The following is a 26,042-nucleotide window of genomic DNA, read 5'->3' on the forward strand; positions in this document are numbered from 1 at the left end:
TTATGGTCAAATAGACACCACAATCTTCTCTCCGTTAAGAAGATAATGACGTTGCATACCTCTTCTTGTGTGCGACGACAGCCATTAAAGTTCCCTGTCACTGTTCTATGGTGAAGTGTGTGTAACTGGTATTTTCACCTAAAAAACTTACCATGGCTTCCTTCATGACAGAAGAAAAGCCAGGGATTCCTCTTCATACATTTACAACATTTAAAAGATTTCTGCCTATGAATAACAGTGTTCGAATTAAATTTTTCCAGCTATTTGTAGATCACATCAAAATTAAATTGTTTATTCATCATACTTGCCTCTCATGCAATCATCGGAATAATGAATTCCTTCTAAAGAGGGCACAATTATAAGAAACTGTATTCTGTACACTTCGAAATATACCAAATTTGAAAGTATCAGCAATCAACCGATTAATCTAAGTTGTCTATGATAAATTGAATCTCGTGACTAAATATGATTTACTAGTAACAGATCATTTAAATATATTTCCTAGTCCAACGTGTTGTAGTATAGGCACAAAACTTCAAACTTAATTTTCTCCACCTACAGTCTTCGTTTATAAAAGCCATAGACAACAGGAAGCCGAGATGTTGACAGACAATACCCTGAGATGACAAGAAGACGTCCCCTCTGTGTGCAGCTAAACAAACACGTTGGCAACGTAAGAACAGGGGAAGGGAATTGCGGACTGGGCAAACACCCTCAAGAAAATGACAAGACCCAAGACGCATTGTTTCGGAAGTAAATAGCGTTTCGTGACAAACACATCGGGTGGAAATGATGGAGGAATACTATTATTAGATTAGTTTCAGATTTCCAAGAAAATTGATACATTACCTCTTCAAAACCATGAATGCACGTGCAACGCATTTCATGTTACAAACAAAATAGAATTGAAAAGTACAGAAACACTTGGTTAGTAGAGTACTGGTAGTACCGGAGAGGTAATGAGCGCAGGAGTTGGTGCGTCACGATAAGAAAATATAGGTAGTTCGAGTCAAGATTAACAGGACAAATACCATTCCCACAAACAAAAACGCCCAAACGTAACTACATAAAATTTAATGTAGATAAGATGGGTAATTAGTTCACTAAGTGACAATAAATGGTCCAAAATAAAATTGAACTGAAAAAAACACACGTAAGACTCAATATTACGCAATTAGACTAATTGTTTTCAAAATAATCCGTTTGGGTATGGATAAAATAAAACCACCGTAAAACATTTACTAATGAACTTTACTTGTTGAAACTTTGTGCATACAACACTGAAAGATGGGAGATTCATCAGAGCTCAACATGACCCCATTGCCCACCCTGCACAACTCATAACGGTGATGCGATTCAGCCCATGTCCGTGTAACATAAGAGGGGTGATTTGTTGAAAAGCTTGAGTAATTTTTACTCTCAGATCAACAATGTTCCTGGGTTTCTGTGAATAGACACTGTCTTTAACGAAGAAGTCAGGAGGGGTTAGATCTGGGGAGTTTGTAAACTAAGCCAAGAGATAGCTGCTTCTCGTACTGGGTTTCGCCTGCTACCTCCTGCATGTTTTTTTTTATCACAGAACCTGTTTCTACAAATGTTCGATACCACAACATTACGAAATCGTATTTAGGTACATTACGCACACCATACTCACGTCGAAATTCCCTTTGAACTCTTAACACTCTCAAATGTAGCATACCAAAGAACACAATGTGCCCGCTGTTGATTTTTAGTAGCCTTTTGAATCATCTATGATTTTCATTTGTTCTTTCAGATTATGCATTGTTGATTGTCATATATGGAAACTCCCATCTTTTAATCATAATATAACCAGCAAGAAATTTTTCCTAATATCTTAATAGCTTTATAATAATAAATTAATATTATCCATACCCAAACGGATCAGACTGTATAACTTACGAAAATAGAATAAATGCACAAAATCAAATTATAAATGTAGAAGTTATTCGAGGTGAGTAATGAGTGAAACCAATTTACAAATGACTAGCAACGTTATTTATCCAGAGGAGAGGTAGACATGGAGTAGAGAGGCAAAATGTTCACGAATATAAACAGATCCAGGTGATAAACATAAGGAGGAGATAAATTGGTAAGAATTAGTGGGAGGCAAGACAAATGCAGAGCGTTGTATGGAAAAGAAGAACCAAGTGGAATAATTACTGTAGGCAAGGTAACGCTAGAAATGATATTATCTGCAATGTCTTAGCGTTTGTTATTATTACCAAAAAATTCAGGCCCCTATAAATAGCCCGACAGTCTCTATGATAACGATCAACGTTAAGATTAAAGGTTTGCTAGACCTAGAAAATACTAGAGAGAGCTTTCTAAAATTAAACAAAATTTATTAAACCGGAACAAAGCCACCAGGCCGAATCCGTGAAGTTTATGATGATATTAATGATTAGCGATGATAATCCAAATTTTGAATAATATTCAAAGTCCACATTAGAGACTTTCAAACAAATTTCTCCTCTCTCGCGTCCTAGTAGTACCTTAGTTGCATAATAGGTGGCGTTTGAGGCGAGGAGCTTATCACTTATTCAGGAACATCGAAGCAGACGTTCCTCAAGGATCTGTTCTTGCACCTGTTCTTTACTCCATTTATGTCCAGGATATGCCTACAATGCCGGACTGCCTACATAGTATCTATGCTGATGGCACTGTCATATTTACTAGACATTTTAATATTCAAGCAGCATTGTTTTTTATTTTATTGGGTTATTTTACGACGCTTATCAACATCTAGGTTATTTAACGTCTGAATGATATGAAGGTGATAATGCCGGTGAAATGAGTCCGGGGTCCAGCACCGAAAGTTACCCAGCATTTGCTCCTATTGGGTTGAAGGAAAACCCCGGAAAAAACCCCAACCAGGTAACTTGCCCCGACCGGGATTCGAACCCGGACCACCTGGTTTCGCAGCCAGACGCGCTGACCGTTACTCCACAGGTGTGGACTGCAGCATTGTCAACATGCAAAATGGCATAAATATATTAACACAATGGTCAACCAAATGGAGGTTAAAAGTCAACGGCGAAAAATCTCAATTCATGGTCTTTACTAAACGTTTTCCCAGGATTATACACTAACTGAGTATTCAAAACCAAATAATACCTTTTACCACATCAGTTAAATATCTTGGAGTACATCTAGACAAACGTTCACCTTACAGGCATCACATTCAAAACATAAGAGACAAAGCATTTCAATGCACTCTATGCACTTTTCAAAAGTCTGACTTCAAGGAAAGCAAAAGTCCTGCTGTATACATCAGTCAGTCCACACCTGTGGAGTAACGGTCAGCGCGTCTGGCCGCGAAACCAGGTGGCCCGGGTTCGAATCCCGGTCGGGGCAAGTTATCTGGTTGAGGTTTTTTCCGGGGTTTTCCCTCAGCCCAATATGAGCAAATGGTGGGTAACTTTCGGTGTTGGACCCCGGACTCATTTCACCTTCATATCATTCAGACGCTAAATAGCCTAGATGTTGATATAGCGTCGTAAAATAACCCAATAAAATAAAAATACATCAGTCATCAGATCATACTTCCACTACTGCTGTGAGATATGGGGCCAAGCTCATCCTCGTCACCTGAAGAGTCTGGAAGGAATTCAAAGAAAGAGCTGTCTGCAGAACAATCACTGGTCCACACTACGTCAGAAACAATGTCATACTCCACAATGAACTTCATATACCCTTCTCAGTTGCTCATATTCAAGATCTACAGACTACGTACAGGAAATAAGTTACTTCATGCCAATCTCTTTACTAAGAGAGATAACATACATTCAAACAAATATCTCCGTCTTTGACGGTCTTATTAATCAATTTTCTTTAATATAACCTATTTTATATTTCAATTTGTATAATCATATTTTTGTAAAAGGCAAGGGTCCAAGAGACTTGGTACTTTTAATAAAAACATCTCAAAAAAAAAAAAAAAAAGTCACTTGTCCTTCTGCCCCCTGTCGGTAAATAAGTGTAACTAAATTGCTTGTAGATACTGGAACCTCCGATAGGGGATTCCTATGTCGGACTCTCGAACTATGGGTTAAATGTATGAATGATCCGGATCCAGAAAATGTTTAGTGCATATCTGGAATCTTTTCTTTTTATCAGCGAAGTCGTATTATAGGCTTCGTGAAACGTAGATTTCATCTCAATATTTGAGACGTATTGCGTTCCGCACAGCAGCAGAAGACTGAATCAGAATTCGTCGTGAAGATCGTAAAATATAGGGTTGGGGTGTAGAGAACCATCAAACGCGATGAAAAGGGGGACTCAACAAAGGGACAATGGGGGCCGGAACTCTTTCTTTGCCGAGCGCCGTTCATTACAGAGACGCGTGTGCCGGCCGGCCGGTCAACGCTTTGTTCGGCGCTAAGTGGAGTAAGGGAAGTGGCATCAAGATATCTGCCTGCCTGGTTATTGGCATTTCATAGCTGCCACGAATGAATGGCTGCCTCGTCTTCAAGAATTCCGCTCTCAGTTCCTGTCTCCTCAGGGGTTGACAAAGAGCTTTCAGATCTTATAGTGAAACGACACCTTCAATGAGGTTGTCTACATTCACAGCATGGATGATTATATAATAGGATGCGAAACTTACTGAGTTTCCCGTAACACATACTAGAGGCGCTGTTGTAGAAATTGATCTTGCTGCCACCTGTTGGGGGAGGGGCGTTATTACATTTAGCAGCGCACCATGTAGCGAAAAGAGTAATTACTCCATGCATTTAGCAGCGCACCTGGTGACGAAAATGTTAAACTGTGCAGAAAGTATTCCCTCGCACCCTCAACGATATTCAAAACTAACCCAATTTAAAATAGAACATTTACATTCTTATTCCTCTCAGCATATTCTACTGAAAATTCTTACCGGAGCCAACAGGAAGATAAAAGAGACGATCTATTTTACACTACCCAATTAAAATATAACCAGACAGAGACAAAAAATAAAGCAAAAGATTAGATAATTGGGATTATATTCTTTGGGTATTTATTGTACAGCGCAATAGAAAAGTCTGCAAGAACTACTTAGTTCAATTTATTATATTACTATTACTTTACAATACATTCAACAACACTATTTTTACAACGTCCATAAACATCACTGTTTAACATACACTGCTTATACACACACGTATCACTTTATGTTCACTTATTAGCAAGTTTCTGTCTGCCATCTCGACCCCACGAGTAATATCTCGAACGGATAAATAGAGAACTCTGGGTAATGTACCCAACACATAGTTCTAATATTCAGCACCCACGATGTTGGGCGCTGATCATCTTATTTCAGCCCCCCGCCGCTAGATGGTGCTGACCGCAGTTTCGCATCCTATTATATATTTATCCATGCTCACAGGTAGAGTCAGGTACATCATCATTGAAGTTTGTCAGTTTGCCGCATTGGAGCCGGAGTGTTGCTAGCTGTGCTCCGTTGGGGGAGGGGAACCTGTTATAAGTGTTAATGCTAAGTTGCGGGATGCAATGTCCCGTTGCTCCTAAGGAACAAAGATATATTGCGAATTGCATCGGCGCGCTTCCACTAAGGATCAAGATGCGCGCAGAGTATTATAGAAATGGGAATGGACTTTTTCTCGAATTTATGCCCACTTAAACGTTCCGAATTGAAAATAAATGAAAAATTTTGCCCATAAAAGCGTAGGACTTCCTCTCCCTTTGAGCTTTTTTTTTTTTCTTTGGAGGAGAGCCCGCAGGCAAGTACAGCAACCTTATGCTCATTGTGCAACCTCCTTATGTTGGAATGATAGTTGAAGTCCATTATGATCGCTTTTTTTTTGTTTTTTTTTTTTAGTGGGTTATTTAACGACGCTGAATCAACTACGAGGTTATTCAGCGTCGATGAGATGTGTAATAGCGAGATGAGGCCGAGGATTCGCCATAGATTACCTGACATTCACCTTACGGTTGGGGAAAAACTCGGAAAAACCCAAACAGGTAATCAGACCAAACGGGGATCGAACCCGCTCCCGAGCTTAACTTCATACCAGCAGGCAAGCCCCTTAACCGACTGAGCTACGCCGGTGGCTCACTTCTTTAAGCGCATGATTAACTCCATATGTCATCGTATCGATTCAGCCATAGCATCCAGTTCTGACTGAAGACCAGATTTTCCTCCTGCCTGTGATGTTCTTCTGCAGCCTCCTCAGATCGATGGCATCTGTTCGCAATTCATGTGCCTGCATCTGCTGCATATTCAACCAGAAGAACATGCCGCTTACGATTCCACGAATCGCCAAGGCGCCATCTATCCAAGGGAGCTACATTCCCCCGGTAACCCGCAGTCCGCTTATTGAAGTCCCTGCGGCCTCTTTGGATATGTGCAGCTCTCGCAGACAGATGCCGCCTATACAAAGATCCTGGAACCACGTCCGCCATGTTCTCGTAGTCGACATGTAAACTATTGAGATGATTAATGGAATGATACTAATGAAGGCGAAATGAATCCGAGGTCCAACGCCGAAAGTTACCCTGCAATAATTATGCTAAGAGTGATTGAGGGGAAAATCTCTGAAAGAACCCCAACTAGGTAACTTATCCCTACCAGAATGTTAACTCAGGTTCACTCGTTTCGTGGTCAAGTAGGCTAACCGTTACACCACAGCGGTGCACTCCCTTGAGCATTACTTTATATAGGCTACCAAGAATCGAACTAAAGCTTGTCGGACTTGTAACGAGCATGCTGCTACTTCAATCAAGATGGAGGACTTCCAAAATTAATGGCACTTTACTATTCGAAACACTTAACTAATTGACGATACCGATACAATTATTTGAAAAGAATTATATAATTATTTTTCAATCATCTTCAATAGTTCGTAATATTCATTAGGAAATTAAACAGGGAGTTATTATTTCCCGCTTCGCCACTCCCTCTACCATTCACGATTTTAATTATCTTGGTCCCCATGACTGCTAGTCTATATGCTAATTCAATACACACCAACAAGAATAGATTTGAGAATCACTCTGTGGTCTATTATGCCAGAGGTTGTAACACAAAATAATAAACTGTCTCATATTTTACGGCTACAGTTCTTAATGCAGTTACACCGTATCAAACTCCGAACACAAAGGTCTGAGAGTGGATTGAATAGAACGTTGTTATTACTCGTGATCTGATCTACATAGCACAAACGTCTCCGTAATCTTCTGGCGAAGGCGTTACAAAAGCATGTGTAGCTTAAAGTTAAGCTATAGAACTCGTGTTTTCATGGCTATAAACATGAAGCTGAAGAAAATGTCCGAGGGCGAACTACAATATAGCATCCATAACAAACTTTACGAAGCTCATGATTCAACAAATACTCTGAGAATAAGAAGATTCCATGATAAGAACATAGCCACTGGGACGCTGCTGATCAGCCCATCGTGCCCGTAGTTCAATGAGAGAGTGGACTAAACCACACTGCAATGTATCAAATTGTCGTATATACAAGATGGAAGTCAAATAACCTTGCAGATTGAAAGAGACGTTAAGGTACACGTAAATGAATAGAAAACCTATATTACGTTTTGTGATTAAATGCACGGTTAATTAGAAAATTAAGTTTGAAATTTCAGCAGTCCGGCAACATCGTCGCTAAAACATTCTATACAGATGTAAGAGTTCAACGAACTCTGTGAGTCTCCGTACGTAATTTGCCAAGACGTTGCCACGCGTTCGCTTAGTGCAATGGTTTGAATTTAGGGGTTTTAAAAATTAAATGTACACAAAAACCGTTCACGCTATTGAAATACACCAGAGGGATAAATGATTCTTTATTAGATTTCCTGTCGATATGGACAAAAATCACCCGCAATAGAGAATGCTAAACATTTTGGGGGTGGGGGAAAACTATGAACTTTCCACCAATATGATATACTTTTTTGTTACATGTAACATGAGCTATTCGTTCTGGAAATCTACAAGGTTATTTCACTTCCACTCTGTATAGCAATATGTAGTCGGGCAGACAGACAGACGGACAGACAGACAGACAGACAGACAGACAGACAGACAGACAGACAGACAGACAGACAGACGGACGGACGGACGGACGGACGGACGGGCGGGCAGACGGACAGACAGGATAGATAGACAGACAGACAGATAGACAGGATTAGATAGATAGATAGATAGATAGATAGATAGATAGATAGATAGATAGATAGATAGATAGATGGATGGATGGATGGATGGATGGACGGACGGACGGACGGACGGACGGACGGACGGACAGACAGACAGACAGACAGACAGACAGACAGACAGACAGATAGATAGATAGATAGATAGATAGATAGATAAATAAAAAGAATAGTACATAAATAAAAGAAATAAAGAATTAATTAATGAATGACGAAATAAAGTAATGAATAGGCCTAAATAAACGAATGAACGCATTAATAACCACGAGATATGAAGTAAAAGAACTTCTTTCTAGTGGTACATTGTTCCGTCGATATAGGAAAAAGCCAATTTATATAAAACATGCTAAGCAAGTCCCCTGCAATCGACAAGCATTATGTTTAGGTACAGCATGAAAGTCAAGGAATATTATGGAAAGTAAAAGAATCGATCATACGGGAATGGATATTTAAGAGTTGTTAATTCATTATAAAAAGTGAATCTGACACCACGCTACTACGAATTGATTTTATTTCCTAGAATATATTTATGTGTATGATTACATAATAAATAAATAAATAAATAAATAAATAAATAAATAAATAAATAAATAAATAAATAAACCAATAAATAAATAAATAAATTTATAAGTAATTAAATAAATACATAAATAATTAAATAAGTAAATAAATAGGTAAGTAACTGAATAGGTAGGGCCTAAGTAAGTTTGCAGTGAGGGGAAAAGGAAACTGAAGAAAGGTTGTATGCTTTTTAATACGCTGACGCCCACGACTAAGAAAAGTCAACTGAAACTTAACGATCACTGACCGGCAGGCATATAATGAAACATCTATAGTTAAATCCTGTGTAAAGGTATCGCTTTGAGAACTGTAAGATGTAAACTATGTCAGAGAGGCATCATCATCATCATCATCATCATCATCATCATCATCATCATCGTATTTCACGGACTAATGTCATTATTTCCTATTTCCACATCAAGAGTCTTGCCTTCGTCCCTGTGGGTTTTATAGAAATAGTATTACTGTATCTTGTACAACGTGCTGTCAAAGGCCAGATTTTTCGCTGCAAACCCAGCATTCTTCAGTTTTTCCTATTTTCTGCCTTCCTTCAAGTGTCCGCTTATGATCCATATATCTTAATGTCGTATATCATCTGATATCTTCTGCTCCGAACTCTTCTCCCGTTCACCATCCCTCTTAGTGCATCCTTCAGAAGGCAGTTGCTTCTCAACCAGCGACCCAGCCAATTTCTTTTCCTCTTCCTGATCAGTTTCAACATCATTCTTTCTTCACCCACTCTTTCCAACACAGCTTCGTTTCTTATTCTTTCTGTCCATTTCACACGATTCATCCTTCTCCATATCCACATTTCAAATGCTTCTATTCGCTTCTCTTCACTTCGTCGTAATGTCCACGTTTCTGCACCATACAATGCTACACTCCACACAAAGCACTTCACTAGTCTCTTCCTCCTTTCTCCAGAGGCCCGCACAAAATGCTCATTTTTCTATTACAAGCTTCCTTTGCCATTGCTATCCTCGTTTTGACTTCCTGGCAGCAGCTCATGTTACTTCTTACAGTATACCCCAAGTATTTGAAGCTGTTCACTTGCTCTACTGCCTCATTTAGAATTCGCAATTCCTTCTTCATATGCACATTTCAAATGCTTCTATTCGCTTTTCTTCACTTCGTCGTAATGTCCACGTTTCAGCCCCATACAATACTATACTCCACACAAAGCACTCCACTAGTCTCTTCCTTCCTTCTTTCTCCAGAGGCCCGCACAAAATGCTCCTTTTTCTATTAAAAGCTTCTTTGCAATTGCTATTCTCGTTTTGACTTCCTGGCAGCAGCTCATGTTACTGCTTATAATACACCCCAAGTATTTGAAGCTGTTCACTTGCTCTACTGCCTCATTTACAATTCGCAATTCCTTCTTCATTTCCACATTTAAAATGCTTCTAGCCGTTTCTCTTCACTTCATCGTAATGTCCACGTTTCAGCCCCATACAATGCTACACTCCACACAAAGCACTTCACTAGTCTCTTCCTTCGTTCTTTCTCCAGAGGCTAGCAGAAAATTCTCCTTTTTCTATTAAAAGCTTCCTTTGAAATTGCTATCCTCATTTTAACTTCCTGGCAACAACTTATGTTACTACTTACAGTACATCTAAAGAATTTGAAGCTATCCACTTGCTCTATTGCCTCAATTATAAGTCGCAAGTTTACCTTCTTTACTTTTCTTCTTATGACCATGGTCTTCGTGTTGTTAGCTAAGTGTATCCCTAAATGTCTGAATATAGATCAGAAAATACTCAGGGTATGCTTGTTTTTCTCTTTTTCAGTGATTAATAATGAAAAATGGGTTGAATTATGGCAAAGGAAACAGAAGTACGTGAGAAAATACACCTAAACACCACTGATGAGTATTTAAAACTGCACGTGTTCTCACCTGGATTTGAAACCGAGTCTGTAGCGTGATCGCTTGTCTAGCGGTTCACCAAACTCACTTTCTTGCTTACCACCAAGTCCGGGTGTTTACTGTTCATTTGATTCACATAGGCCTAGTCATTGCTCGGTCTATGACCACTCCAGCTGTAGTGAGAAATTAGAGAGTTACAGTGGTCGCTCGAGGGCATTATACAAACTCGCCTAGACCTCACGCGGCCGAGGCAACCAGCGCTCAAGAGTAGGCATTTGCATGGACGTGATGAACAGCAAACTTTTGCTATTAGTTTTGTTGTCACTTAAAGCTGAGAGGACGCCAAAGTTTGGCTGTTTCGAGCCACATAACTTTGACAACTGTTACAGGATAAATTCAAGTATTATGAAATGGGAATGACTTGTACAGTTGTGGGAATTAACTGGGAAGTTAGAGGCGGGGTCCATGAAGAGTCTCAATTTGCTGCCCGAACAGGAATAACCTTAGAATTATGGGTTTAAAACTGGAATTGTTCTTCCTTCGCCTGTATAGACGGATTTACGATGCAAGTAGAGTCACGTTCAAACCGAACTATGTACAGTTCTTCTTTTTCCCCCTTATTCTCCTACTATTCCCTTGTTCTCTACATAGCCACTCCTCTACTACTCCTCAAATTCCCCTTCTTCTCCCTGCATTTACCTTGCTCTCCTTTCATTCCACTTGCTATCCTTATCTTCCCTTTCTTCTCTTCATACTCCATTTTCCTCCTTGCGTTCTCCTTGATCTCCTTACATTCCTCCTTTTTCTCCTAGTATTCCCATTGTTTTTCCCGCATTCTCTTTGTTCTTATACTCCTATTATTCCCCTCGTACTCGTTAAATTCCACTTGTACTACTTAAATTACCATTGTACTCATTAAATTACCCTTGTACTCGTAAAATTACCCCTGTACTCGTTAAATTACCCCTGTACTCGTTAAATTACCATTGTACTCCTGAAATTCCACTTGTAATCCTGGAATTCCCCATGTACTCCTTAAATTCCTCTTGTACTCCTTGAATTTTCCTGTATCTCCTTACATACCCTTTATTCTTCTTGCATTCCCTTGTACGCCTTATGAATAAAGGCATGTAGGACTGATATTCCAATATTACTGATGCCAACTGTCTGGAAAGATAGGAACCTTAACCTCCCTCTATTCTATAGGCTTCCATGGCCTTTAATATCGATACTCTCTTTTCTAATTTTATCTGGCTATCTGCACCCTTTAAACGCAGTTAAAATTTAATGTTCCTTAACTGCTTTACATTTCAGTTATCTTCTTTTTATTGTCAGAATTCACAAGAACAAGTATTACGGTGTGATAATTTTACGTCATGTCTTTTATTTATTAAATGACAAGTGGTACATGTTGGTAATACAGAAATTAAGATTCTTTTACACCTCTGGCAGAATATATCTTCAAGAACTTACCAAACGGACACCGTAAAATAATTAAGTAGACAAATTTATAGTAACATAAAACACAAAAAATATGTCAAATGAAACTAGCACTCTAATGTCAAGAATGGTACAATATCGACTTCCTGAAGATTTTCTAGACTACAAATACAAACAAGACCCATTTGAAAAAGGAGAGTTTCCCTAATATTCTGACGTCGGAATATGCAATATGGTTTAAACCATGACGGAAAAGAGGCTAACAAATGTAGGCCAATAGAAAAATTAAAGTATAAACAAAATACACATTCCTTTAAAATTTAAAATTATAAATATATAATATAGAAATTTATTTCAAGAGATGAAGGGTTAATTTAAAAGTAAGTTAAATCAGATAAATTTCAGACAAATTCTATAACGATCAGAAAGTATAACTCAATGTGCTCATGCAAGAAGATTTCTTCTCCATAATGGCAAGTTTTCAGGAGAAGGTTAAACTGATTTGTTGTACATGTCTTATTGCACAACTTCTTTGTTACAACATCAATAGACAATGGTATTATAAGCAATGAATTTTATTTGCATTAATTACAAATAAAAATCAGTTTTAACCTTCTCCTGAAAACTTGCCTTTTTGGAGAAGTCGCCTTCTTGCATGCGCACATTCAGTTTTAGGTTAAAACCTCTTTGCTAATGAAGACTTCAACTGCATTCTAAAAATTGATTATGAAGGCAATTTTACGTGGCAACGCGTCTACATCTGGTTTGATATTAACAAAAATGTTTTCTCTTAAACATACTGACTTTCGATGCATATTTCTAATAAAGGATGAATGGCACAAACATTATTTTACAGCGTATTACACTTTAATAAGCACATTAGGTACATGCGTAAAGCATCGGCTATTTGAGACACATGAAAATGAAACACATGAAAATACCGTAGCTACTATTATTCAAATTTCCTGTCACCATTCGGTAATTGTAAAACTATGTGTAACTTCCAACATTAATATCATCAGTACCACCACGAGTAAACCAGAGCACATGTGTGATAAAGCGATACGTACTTCACAACTAAAAATATCGTTCTGCAAAATGTAACTAACGTAATTAATACATGTTACTTGGTTCACGATAAGATAACAAAGATAAATTGCACAGGAGTGTAGGTTCTATGAGATATCTCTTAAGATAAGCAATCACAAAATACTGCAATCTTTACAGCATTTTAAGCATATATGAACAACGAATTACTCACACGAAAAATTCATTCCAATTCCTTTGTTGTTTCTTGAGTTAAGTGCGGGACGAGACAGACGATAAAAATAAATTAATATAGGCCTACCGCATGAAAGGAGACTAGATACGGTTCATTTGAGAAATGAATCAAGGAGGGAAATTAAACGTATAAGTTTAATATGACTGTGGTCGTTTTTTGGACAGTTTTGAGATATTCTTACAAATAAATTTTCAGGAATTGAGACATTTGTCATACCGTGGGATCAACAGAGAGGTTTGTGTACATCTGAAATATTTCACACGCTATCGGAGGTGAAAAAGTTAAGTGGGTCATCCTATATAGCCTATATATGGAAAAGTCTCTACATAATATGTTACATTTGTGTTCTCTTATTAAGCATAAAAAATTCAGGTTGACTCATTAAATAGTTTCCATAAAAAAGGTACATATGCATAGTAGGCCTAATGGATGATTCTTTTTTAATTAAAATTGGATGCGTGAAAAAGACTGAAAAAAAACACAGACCACTGCCGCACAATTACAAATTATTATGTAAAATTTCATAGTACTATGTGCAACACATTAGAAGATGTTAATGATTTTCTGATACCTAGCATTTTGACGCTTAAAGTTTGTCCTGAAATGTTCACAGCGGAAAAGAATAACGTACAAGCGGAAACAAGGAAGAAATGTAATATATTATTCCGGTTTGTGAATCCTACGCCTAATCTACAGAGTTCGATTGAAGTGAACTAGTGGTTTATCTATTGAACTCACCGGTGCCGCTCTCAAGGAAAATACCACAGATGATGTAGTCAGGCCACTCCTTACCTGTAAGAAAGAAAGAACACTTCAGCCGCGCCACACAATCAGTTTTATAAAGGTGCAATCTTCATTAAAGATTTTATGAATGCAAGAAACCAGAACATCAACTAAATAACCGTTAAAAGACTCGTTAACTGATCATTAATCACCATTCCAGTATCATTAAATTTTCAGAAATCACGTACAGGACTTGAAGTGGCAACGGAGCGATACACCACCGACAGGAAATCAAACATTGATCTTTCTTTCCTGGAACTGAAAGAGCGAGGTTGAAATTTATCGACATTGTGTGCTCCATATCTTCTCTCCAAATGTTTAAAAGGCAAAGATAACCATACAATGAGGATTTCATATACTGTGAAAGCATTTTAACAGCCATCTCATATACTAAAATGTACCGATACAAATTGACGTAGGCAAAACGGAAGAGTTTATTTTTGAATTCAACTCCCTAAGTTCCAGAAAACCTCCCGTACTCGGAGCACATTTATTATTATTATTATTATTATTATTATTATTATTATTATTATTATTATTATTATATTATTATTATTATTAGTATTATTATCCAGATATGCATATAAAGTGTTAGTTGGGAGGCCGGAAGGAAAAAGACCTTTGGGGAGGCCGAGACTTAGATGGGAAGATAATATTAAAATGGATTTGAGGGAGGTGGGATATGATGATTGAGACTGGATTAATCTTGCTCAGAATAGGGACCAATGGCAGGCTTATGTGAGGGTGGCAATGAACCTCCGGTTCCTTAAAAGCAAGTAATTATTATTATTATTATTATTATTATTATTATTATTGCCCCGGTAGCGCAGTCGGTATAGCGCTGGCCTTCTGTGCTCGAGGTTGCGTGTTCGATCCCGGCTCAGGTCGATGGCATTAAAGTGTCCTTAAATGCGACAGGCTCATGTCAATAGATTTATTGGCATGTAAAAGAACTCCTGCGAGACAAAATTCCGGCACACCGGCGACGGTGATACAACCTCTGCAGTTGCCAGCGTCGTTTAATAAACCATACTTTAAATGCTGCTGCTGCTGCTGCTGCTACTGCTACAACTACTAATGTTAGAGCTTATAAATATATTTCTTTTAAAGTGCACGGAGAACCGACCCAATGCACAACTTGATTTTACATAACTAAGTCAGGGATGGCCAACTTAATACGTCTAAGAGGTCAAATTTAACTTAGGCAACTTCACCAGGAGCCAGATCGTGCCTTATGTTTACTTTAATCTATGTGGAAAGAAAATTACAAATTATAGGCCTATTACATATGTAATGTATGTATGTATGTATGTATGTTTAATGTCAAAATTTTGTACAACCTGTGTATAATTCGTCAATGGTGGTCCTATTATATTTCTTTTTCCAGGAACCAACCCTTTAGTAGACCCTACATTTTACTACTCACTACTATTACCGGACCCCGGACTCATTTCACCGGCATTATCACCATCCCATTCAGACGCTAAATAACCTAAGATGTTGATAAAGCGCCGTAAAATAACCTACTAAAAAAACTACTATTACTATACAGAGTGAATCGCAAGTAATGTTATTAATTTCAGGCAGTTATTCTTTGAGATATTTCAAAGGAAAAGTTTCAATACAATTTTGCTCGTTTTTGCTTTCTTTCCGAGAAAAAAATTGTTTTATATGAATCATTTCACAGCGTGTTTTGGGAAAATCATTGATTTAATTCCCAATATGCTGTCAGTTTAAGAGAACAGTGTATTATAATAATAAATTAATGAAAGAGTTTTAGTTTTGTCCTTTAAATGTGGATAAATTTGATCCGAACAAATGTAACGTTCTTAAAATTCCTTTTCAGAACGGAAAGTTACATTTCTTCAGATTAAATTTCTACACATTTAAAGTAAGACTATAATTCGTTCTATCATTCATTATCATAATACACTGCTCTCTTAAATTGACTGAGAACATTGGGAATTAATTCAATGGCTTTCCCAAAACAAGCTGTGAAATGATTCATATAAAACAATTTTCATCTCAGAAAGGAGCAAAAATGAACCGTTTCAAATGTAAATAATTTTACCTTTTACCTGTGTTTTCAAATTATATGTAACATACTTTGTTAAATCTGGCAACCTTTTCATAAAGGAAGCTTAATTTATTATGTTATTATACATATGGGAATTATTTACAATAGTAAACGGAAGGAAATTGAGACAACTCTGAAAATTTTTGTATATAGTAAAGAAGAAATGGGAAGAGAGAACTAAGGTATAACCATATGTATAGGCCTAGTAATAAGAAATCGCAAATAATAACCAAGTTTTATTTTTTGTTAAGAAACAACTAGAATATATGTATAGTGAACCATGAGTAATGTCATTAATTTCAGGAGGTTACTCTTTGAGATATTTCAAACAAAATAGTTGAATACAATACATATTTTTCTTGTTCTCTCATTTTCTGGACAAAGAGTGAAATGAGTATCGCATTTTCTTTTTAATTGCATAAAGGACATACTGTGTAGCCTATCTTTCCCTATAACTCCTCTTATATTTTTTAACCTTCAAATTAACAATCTCCACCACGCTAGTCACATCCTTTTTTTCCTGTTGTTAACCTTTGTATATTATTCCTGTACCCACATGATTTTAATTCCTTTGTGATCTATTAATGATTTATACCATTTTGCTACTGTTTCGTTTTGCTTCAGTCATTATTTTTATGATCTAAGATTTCCTTCATTAAACCTGTTTCCTAAAAGAGATCCTACAACCAATGACGTCAACAATAAAGAAAATAATGAAATAGTCTAAACATGTCACTTTTCGGATTTACAGCAGTTGTTTAAATCTTTGAAAATTTCTCTTGTAAATTTTGCATAGAGTAAGTTAAGCCCTTTTGCCCGCCCACCAGAGAACTACCATTATCACTATTGTATTATTATTATTATTATTATTATTATTATTATTACCACTGAATGTGAATCATTCATAAGCAATATCAGTCTTCGTATTCCTGCTAAGGATTTAAGATATCGTAATTTTTTTTATAATAGAAATTCTAAATCTCTCTCTCCGGTCTGCAGATGTATAAAATATGCTAATTTGCATGGATTGAATTTGGATCCGTTTAATGTGTATACTTTTTGAGTTTTATGTCAGTTGTTATTAATTTATGCCTTTTGTTTAGATACGTATTATTTTATAATATTCTCGTCAACTTGTATATGATTCTATTCTTCATTTATATGATTCCATTCTTTCATTTGCAATTATACAAGTAATAACCAGAGAGTGATAATAAGTAAACAATGATACAAAATATAATAAAGAAAGCAGGAATGGAAATGTAATGAAATTGTAGAAACTACTTCGTCTGAAAAATATACAGAGTAGATTAATGGGAATAAGTGGTCAGTGAACGTTAGTGATTCAAGTGAATACATATGTTAACAACTATGAAAGAGTTCAACTAATGTAAACAATGTTGGGAACAAGTAATAAGAGGTTGAGAGAAATGATTGTTTAGTTAAATGAGATTAGTTAGAATAAGACAGATAACTAGGAAAGGGAAGGGTAAATAGAAAAAGAAGGGAGGGAAACAGAGATCAGTGGCGTAATAGAAAAGTGATGAGGGTCATTTATATGTAATAGCCGAATATTTAAAAACGCGTAAGCAGCAAGTTATGTATCCAAGGGAGTGATGGCACTGTATGCAGAAATATGAAGGGCCATCACGACCGATGTACGCTGGTGAAATAAATAATATATCATATCATATCATATCATATCATATCATATCATATCATATCATATCATATCATATCATATCATATCATATCATATCATATCATATCATATCATATCATATCATATATCATATCATATATCATATCACATCATAACATCATATCATATCATATCATAGCATATATCATATCATATATCATTTGCAATTATCATCTTATTTAATTACCATTATTTTAATGATTATTCCATTGTAATTTTATTGTAATGTATACCATTGTTAATGTTTTTGTTATATTGTGTTTGTGCTGAACTGTAATTGGCCACTGGCTGTTTTAAAGCACATTAGATATAAGTAAATAAATAAATAAAATAAATTCTACTAACAGCAGCAGCACCAGCAGCAGCAGTAGTAGTAGTATATTGAATCATTTCAAAGACTGAATGAAAACCTATATTAAAACTTTAAGGTCTAAGAAAGTTTTACTACATAATTATTGCATTATATCAACTTCTAAGTTATTGATAAATCAGTATAAACTCCGGACGTTGCCCGAGTAGAGTGGTAATTTAGTAATGGGCGTACGTGAGTGAGGTACAACAGTCAGCACTTCTTGAAAATGGAGTCTGTTCATAGGACCGCTAGAGCAAGTCTTAAAAAAGACCAACATACGGCTGTCAGCGGCAAACGTCAGCAAAATCCGATAAACCGTTCCACTGAAACTTTTGTCTGTGACAGCCAGTGACTCAATACCAGCACAACTTCTGAACTTAGGACACACAATTTAGCTCCGACCCCATCTCGGAGTACAGGTACAAGCCCGGCTGAAGCACATTCCTCCTCCAAGACTTCTGTTTATTGAGGCTATGTTTTCCTCAGTGCAACTGTGATAGTTATGAGTAGCACTTCCAACGTATTTCAATTTAAGAGTTTCTAATGAAATATTCAGAGCACTTCACCCGAACTTCTAGAGTAGTCATCTCCAACTTGATACTCTGTGACGTCACAGAGTTCTGTTGTAGTTCTCACTGAACATGCAATGTAAAGTTCGTGGAAAAGAACCAAAATCGTTCAAGTAGTGATATAAATGAATTATTAATTTAATTAACCGTATGATATTTTAAATAGATGTTCTTTGAAACTTAGCAATGCTATTTTATTGAAGAGAAATATAACCGTGTCATAATCGCGTAATGTGATTTCTATTTTTCCATATTTCTTCTAAAATCTTGAACTGATTCATTCGTAGTTTTCTGCTCAACAGCAGGTCTTTCACTCCAAACCCAGCATTCTCCAATCTTTCCCCTTTTCCGCCTTCCTCTAGTCTCCGCATACGATCCATTCTTAATACCGATTTTTTTTTTTTTTTTTGCCGTGGAAATGCTCATCATGCCATGCCATACATTAGATTCAAAACTTATTTGGGCGGATCACATTGCGATTGTGTGCAAAAGGTTATCTCGTGTACTTTATCTTTTGTGTAAATTGAAGCTCTTGTACTCTTGTATCTAGTAGATATTTGAAACAAGCCTAGTATGCATTTTTCCATAGTGTATTTCATTATGGTATTTGTTTGTGGAGCAACAGTACTAATGTTAATAGTATTCTAATCTTGCAGAAAAAAGTATTACGTATTATTACTAATTCATCTTTTAATGCTCATTGTCGTCCTTTATTTCGTAATGCTAATATTCTTACTGTAATTAATCAATATATTTATGACTGTTTAGTATACACCAAGATTAACAGAAATAGTCATGCTTCTCAATCCCAGCTTCACAAATATTGTAGGTTACTAGAAATAATCATTATTAGGGCTAGGATTCTGATGAAATTGCATTTTTTTTCTAGTAAGCAGAAACATAGCTGCTTTAGTATTTATATGTTACTAGCTGTACCCGTGCCCTCCGCTGCACTTATTAGAAATAAATATAAAGTAATTACATAATTAAAATAGGACATTGGGTCCCGGGAACATTCGTGTTTGATAGAAGAATAAATCGTTTAATATGCTACTTCATTTAAATAATTAAAATGCTATCATTTTGGTCCAGAGACCACTCATTTGGTGCAAATATAATTCGTTTAACATTTTTCTAAATTAGTTTTGAATGCATCCTTTAATAAATCACTCCAAATTAATAGAGTTGATTGTGTACGAAGATCATTTTTATGTTAACCTTATTGTACATCTTTTTTTTTTATTTTGTTAAGTTTATTTTATTCACGCCTTAACATGTGTCGCGTGTTTAGAATGTGTGGGTATATCAGTAGGCCGTTTTTACTCTTGTTGAGTTCCTGTTTCTATTGTGTGTTGTAGATCTTGTATTCATGTAACTTATTATAGACTTTGATTAATGTTTTTGGTATTGGTAATTGAGGCGGTGATGAAAAATGGCATGTATCTTTTCAATCCGGCATTTACCTTTATGACTAAGGGAAATCATAAAAAACCTCAGTCAGACTGGTCGGCCACGGGGTTTGAACCCGGGACCCCCGAATGCGTGTCTCAAATGCTACCGCCTGAGCCAACTCGCTCGGTTGTATATCATTGTTCATGAAAATAAAAAAATGAGGCACCCTACATAAATATTATTTTAAGAAACACAGGAAACGAATATGGGTAAATTATGAGCGCAGGAACGCCATTTCATGACACCTTTTAAAATACCTCAGCTCCAGTGATCTCTATGGTAAAATGAGTGTATAAAATTAGAGTATTTTATGTGGAGCAAATAAAGGTGCAATAATCAAGTTATACAATACTTCACAGAATATCAAGTTTTCTGTGCGTACAGATTCCTTTCGTCTTACCTCAGTACTCATTTGTAGCATTACATCCATCTAGAGAAACTACAAATTTCAAATAGTGAAGGAAATTAGCTTCTGATATTACTTCATACAAACACACAAAATATTCTCTGTATATTAATATTGATAAACGTCAAGGCCGCCTTAAGTAGACGGAGTCGTTTTGATTTCATTGTAGCCATCGTCGTCGTTCCTGCAATAACTCCTCTATCTCACATATCGATTTTCAGATTTTTGCTCTATTAAATAACTTAAATAGTGATGCAGCAAATAATACAATCTACTATATATAACTTAATTATATTTCTTTCTTTCGAAAATGTAAGAATTCACGATCTCCTATGCACTATTGCCATAGAAGGAATAAATTTGTTTTTCTTCCTACTAAAAATTTTAATATTTTGCGCATAGAAGTTACGGAACAACGACGCTATAATCTGCGGTGGAAATGTGTTGTATTGTTATTTTAAAACTCTTGTATATCCTTAAATATCAGTCCTATCAAAATTTTGCCTGGGGTAAAACTTATCGGAAATCATTTTAAAGAAACTTTTGTTATGTAACATTTTTCACAAAAATCAATAATAAGCGAGATATTTCGGTTTATTTAATTCAGGCCCCCTTATAACCCTCCTTTTAAATAAAGTATTTTGAATGCCATATAGCCTAAAATCTAAGTTACAACGCACTTAATTTATATTCCAATTTTCATCGAATGCCATATAGCCTAAAATCTAAGTTACAACGAACTTAATTTATGTTCCAATTTTCATCGAAATCCCTTCAGCCATTATCGCGTGAAAAGGTAACAAACATCCAGACAGACAGACAGACAAAAATTTCAAAAAAGCGATTTTCGGTTTCAGGGTGGTTAATTATATATGTCAGGACCAATTATTTTTGGAAAATCGAAAATTACCAGAAAAATTTCGGCTACAGATTTATTATTAGTATAGATGTGATAAACTGAGTGTTTTAAGACATTTGTTAGGGCATTTTTGCATTTTATTTGCCTGTTTAAACTCATAAGAGCATTTTTTGTTTTATTCGGTCATTTGTGAGGCATTTTCATATAATTTTGGCCATAAATCCCAATAATTAATGTAAAATAATATTTATTTCCTTTGATATTTTCTCTACATAGTATTTTGTCCATTATTCCAATTTATTTTGTAGCCTATAATATTTTAATCGTTTTTCTATTTTGTATAATATTTTAATCGTTTTTCTATACAAATATTGCCATTTTAACGTAGTACACCTCATGTAATGGATCAGTCCAACCACCCCTTCAATATAGACTCCTATATACCTGCTAGTTTCGGATAAGAAGGCCTTGTGGTTGACTACATGGAAACTACATCAGATAAAACAATTAATTAAAGTGTACTACTTAGAAAAGATTATGTAAAATTAAGTAAACTTAAATGTTGGTACTAGAATTTAATTTAATTACTCGTCTAAATATTAAGTAGTACAAAACCTCTTTTCCTACTAAGCCAATTATGTAAGATGAATTTTTAGAGTATTTTTAAGGACATATTTGAAAGATTTTTAGGTCATAAATGCATTGCTTTTAGGATATTTTTTCATGATTTATATGTCATCATAATCCTAGCTCTAATCATATTATTGTAACACCTACGGTCAGGTTGACAAAGACCACCAAGAAATGGTTCTTTAGGTATGTTTAATAGATTGCGTAAGAATGCCTAATCAGCTTATTTAGATTTAAAGTTGTTTTAAAAAATGGCTTTTAGATAATCATTTTTATTATATTTATGAATTTTTTGACAGCCATAACAACTTGGAATTTTAATCTGTTTGTTTTTATTGACCATTGTCTATAATTATGCCATTGTAATTCTGGCAAACATGATTGATTGATTGTTTGCAGTTTTGGACGCGCTTCCGTACAGAAGCAGCGGCATTTCTCTAAGGTTAGAGCCCAGTTTAGGTGTGGGTGTGTGTATTAATCGAAAAAAAAGTCATATAAACATGTGTCCTATTCTCAGTATTTTCTAGCCCCTAATTTTCGATTAATAAACAAACACCTAAACTGGGCTCTAACCTTAGAGTAAATGCCGCTGCCCCTGTACGGAAGCGTGCCCGCAGTTTCTCTTGGGCAAGATAAATACGGTAACTTCCCATTGCTTTCCGCACACCACTCTTTTTCTTTATCTTAAAAGATACCAGGAGGATCCCAGTGTGGAGGTTAAAAAGTGTACAGTGTTTGACCAATCAGGCCCTACGGATATCACTGAAATTCACAGCAAGGGTTTTAATATCAGTTCTATAAGGGATTTTTTATCCCATCGAGACTGGTGAATCAATGGAAGTTTTAATTTCTTCATTTTAGTGAGCAAGTAGATTGAAACTTACACATAATGTCAAGTTATTTTATTTTATAATCTGTAACACGTTATTCTTTGTTACTTCATTGTGTTCTTCCATTCACGCTCAGTACACTCTAGGAGTTTACTTATATTTTCCGTCACTGATTTTTCTAAATATGTAATACATAATTCTTTTGCAGACATTTCTTGTACATTTTGTAAAAGTATGCATATTTAATTTCTTTCTACATTCCCAAACAAACAAGTGATTTCCTACAGGTTGTTCCACATTCATATTATAATCACTGCACAAAATACACATCCAACAATCTACCCATAATATAGTGGAGAATGTATTTCGTAAAATTTATTATCTACCATAGACAATTTTAATGTGATATTATTAAATATGCATATTTTAAAACAATTTTCTATGTAATTTTTGTTAATTATTTTAATCTTCACTTTTTAATTCGAGAGCTGATTTTAAAAGTTTTTTTTTTAATTTTAAAGTCTCTAAAAAATTGTTGTTAAAACTCTTGTAATATGTAATATGGATTTATTTACCATATATATATATATATATATATATATATATATATATATATATATATCCACACAGTTGTCTGATGATGCCCATAACAAGGGGGCAAAACGTTCACGTGTAATAAGATGTATTAGCAAAAATAACTTTGTTGACATTTTAATAAATAAGTCAAAGACGGAAATAACAAACTTCATTTTTTGTATTTATCAATATTATACGATTTATTGGAATGCATACAAGAATGAATTCAAGATTCAAATTTATATGACGAGGTGTTTCTAAGATAGGATTAGCCGGTCCATATGTTTATAATGCTGCTATTGTAACTGGAGTCTCATATTATGCGGATAAAATGTTGAAGAATTTCGTAGAAGACAACCTGTAACTGATAATTTGAACAACTGGTTATTTTCAACAAGATGAAGCAACCGCGCAGTATTCCCTTCGTGTTCCTAGATACTTACACGATACATTTTGTGAACGTTGGATTGGTAAAGCTGGGGATATACTATGATGGAAAGATCACCTAACTTAAAACCCTGCGAGATCTTATTATGGAGAATATTGATGGAACATTTATACGCAACAAAACCTTATATCATAACCTTAAATAATGCATATCACACGTTATTCGAGCTATGTCAAAAGAAAAGCTTCAATTATGAACTCAAAGGTGGAAATAATTCATATATGCACTGACAACCAGGGATCGCAAGTTGAAGGAGTGCATTACTTTAAATTCATACGGGCTTACTAATAAAAACTCAATACACAGACGTTTAACCGTCTTATAATTATACAATGAGTAGCTCGTTTATACGTAGTGTGTAAATTCCTTACGAATAATCACTACATACGTCGTGTATAATACACAACTGTTACACACTACGTCATAGTTTCGTCATTACTTCGTTACGAAAGGTAATAGAATATCTGAGGTTCTCTATTGCATCCGGTAGAGCGCTCTAGTGTAGCGTGTTAAGTATCGATAGTACAACTGGCTCTAATCGATTACCACACTATATTTTGGTCAAAGACTACAAGCTACAACAATATTATTCTCATTATTTTGTGCTCTTTGGTTTGCTCTTCTGTGGTTACAAGACAACCATCATAAAATGACAGTCGATACGAACAGCTGTTAGAGGAGCGGCCATTTTCTCTCTATATACAACGCTTAAACAAGGGGTTTCGTGTATATAACTACTGCAAAGCAATTCTCATTGTATAGTTGCAGACTGTTTAGTGTTTATACATCCATCGCTTATGCATGGTTTATTAGTAAAGTTTTCTGTCTCAACTCTGCATAAGTCTCGTATAAAAACTGTACACGATTTTTAGTAAGACTGATAATGTACACTTTATTACAATGGCTATCGAAGGCAATTTTCATTTGAGTGGTAACATTTTTGTCCAACCTTGTATAACACATGTTATCCAGCGGACATTTTTGTGCATATTTAGCACAATATTTCTGCTTATTTATTCTCTAATTTATGACATTTTATATTTACGAATAATCACAAATGTTTCTTTTTAATGAACTTAAGGACTTCGCTAATAGACTGTAGTGTAATATGCTCGTCATTTGATGGATTTGTAATTATAATGAGTGCGCAGAGCGTATGAGGAATTATAGTGAGTTATAATGTGTGCGCAAAGTGCTGTAGTGAAAGTGCATTGAGGTAGCCTACAGAGCCAATTCAGTGGGTCCAGTAATAAGTTAGATTTACGGTGCAACGCGTGAGTTACAGTGAATGAGTTGTAAGTGTAGTGAATTATAGCGTGTGTAGTGTTTTGTAGTGGAAGTACAATGAGCTACAGAGCCAGTCCAGTAAGTTTTAGTGACAAGGTAATGAATGCAGTTAATATGTAGTGATTAGAGAACGTGCATGGTGAGATTAAAATGTTAATAGTGAAGAATGTGTATAATAGTATCTTTTTATAGACTTTTGACTGATATTTTCATGTACTTTCTCTTATTTATTGTCCTTGACTTGTGTTATTTATATTCCTATTCTATATTCCTTTACTTCTCCACAGGTACACATCATGTACAGCGTGGCCCGCCGAAGGGGTATGCAACTAGAAAATGGGTCACAGCCCTGCCATCTATCCGTAATATGCGGCACCCGAACCACGTAAAGTGAAGTGGGTAGGTACTAGATAAATACAATACAATAAAATACAATACAATACAATACAATACATATTCCTTCAGTTTTTCCGTCAATATGTCTTGTCTTTCTTTATATATCGTTATTTTTCCTGTAACTTCTACCGGGTAAAAAACAATTTGTAGTTCTCATTCATTAATTGCAACTGTGGCCTATATATTAGCATTCGAATAAAAGTTCACTGTTATCACAATCGCTATATTAGTTTCCATGTTTTAAAGCAAGGAAACAGGAAGTAGTTCTATAGGCGAGGGATGAGTGAGGGCTGGAGGATAGTTTATACAGCGTTGTCACATTGAGTGAGAACATAAGTTTTCACTGGAGTTTATAA

At 35.7% G+C, this 26,042-nt stretch overlaps 1 protein-coding gene across 3 annotated transcripts in view; it reads right to left on the bottom strand.

The window, feature by feature from the left end:
• Nucleotides 1–26,042, bottom strand: part of Pgant9 (polypeptide N-acetylgalactosaminyltransferase 9) — a 1,578,943-nt gene that overhangs the window by 1,505,834 nt on the left and 47,067 nt on the right. For all 3 annotated transcript variants that reach the window (XM_069821982.1, XM_069821989.1, XM_069821973.1), the window contains exon 2: nucleotides 14,058–14,111. The gene's annotated coding sequence lies outside the window, so the exon portion shown is untranslated. The remainder of the gene's footprint in view (nucleotides 1–14,057; nucleotides 14,112–26,042) is intronic.

Source organism: Periplaneta americana, chromosome 1 (genome assembly GCF_040183065.1).
Source record: "Periplaneta americana isolate PAMFEO1 chromosome 1, P.americana_PAMFEO1_priV1, whole genome shotgun sequence".
Lineage (NCBI taxonomy): Eukaryota > Metazoa > Arthropoda > Insecta > Blattodea > Blattidae > Periplaneta > Periplaneta americana.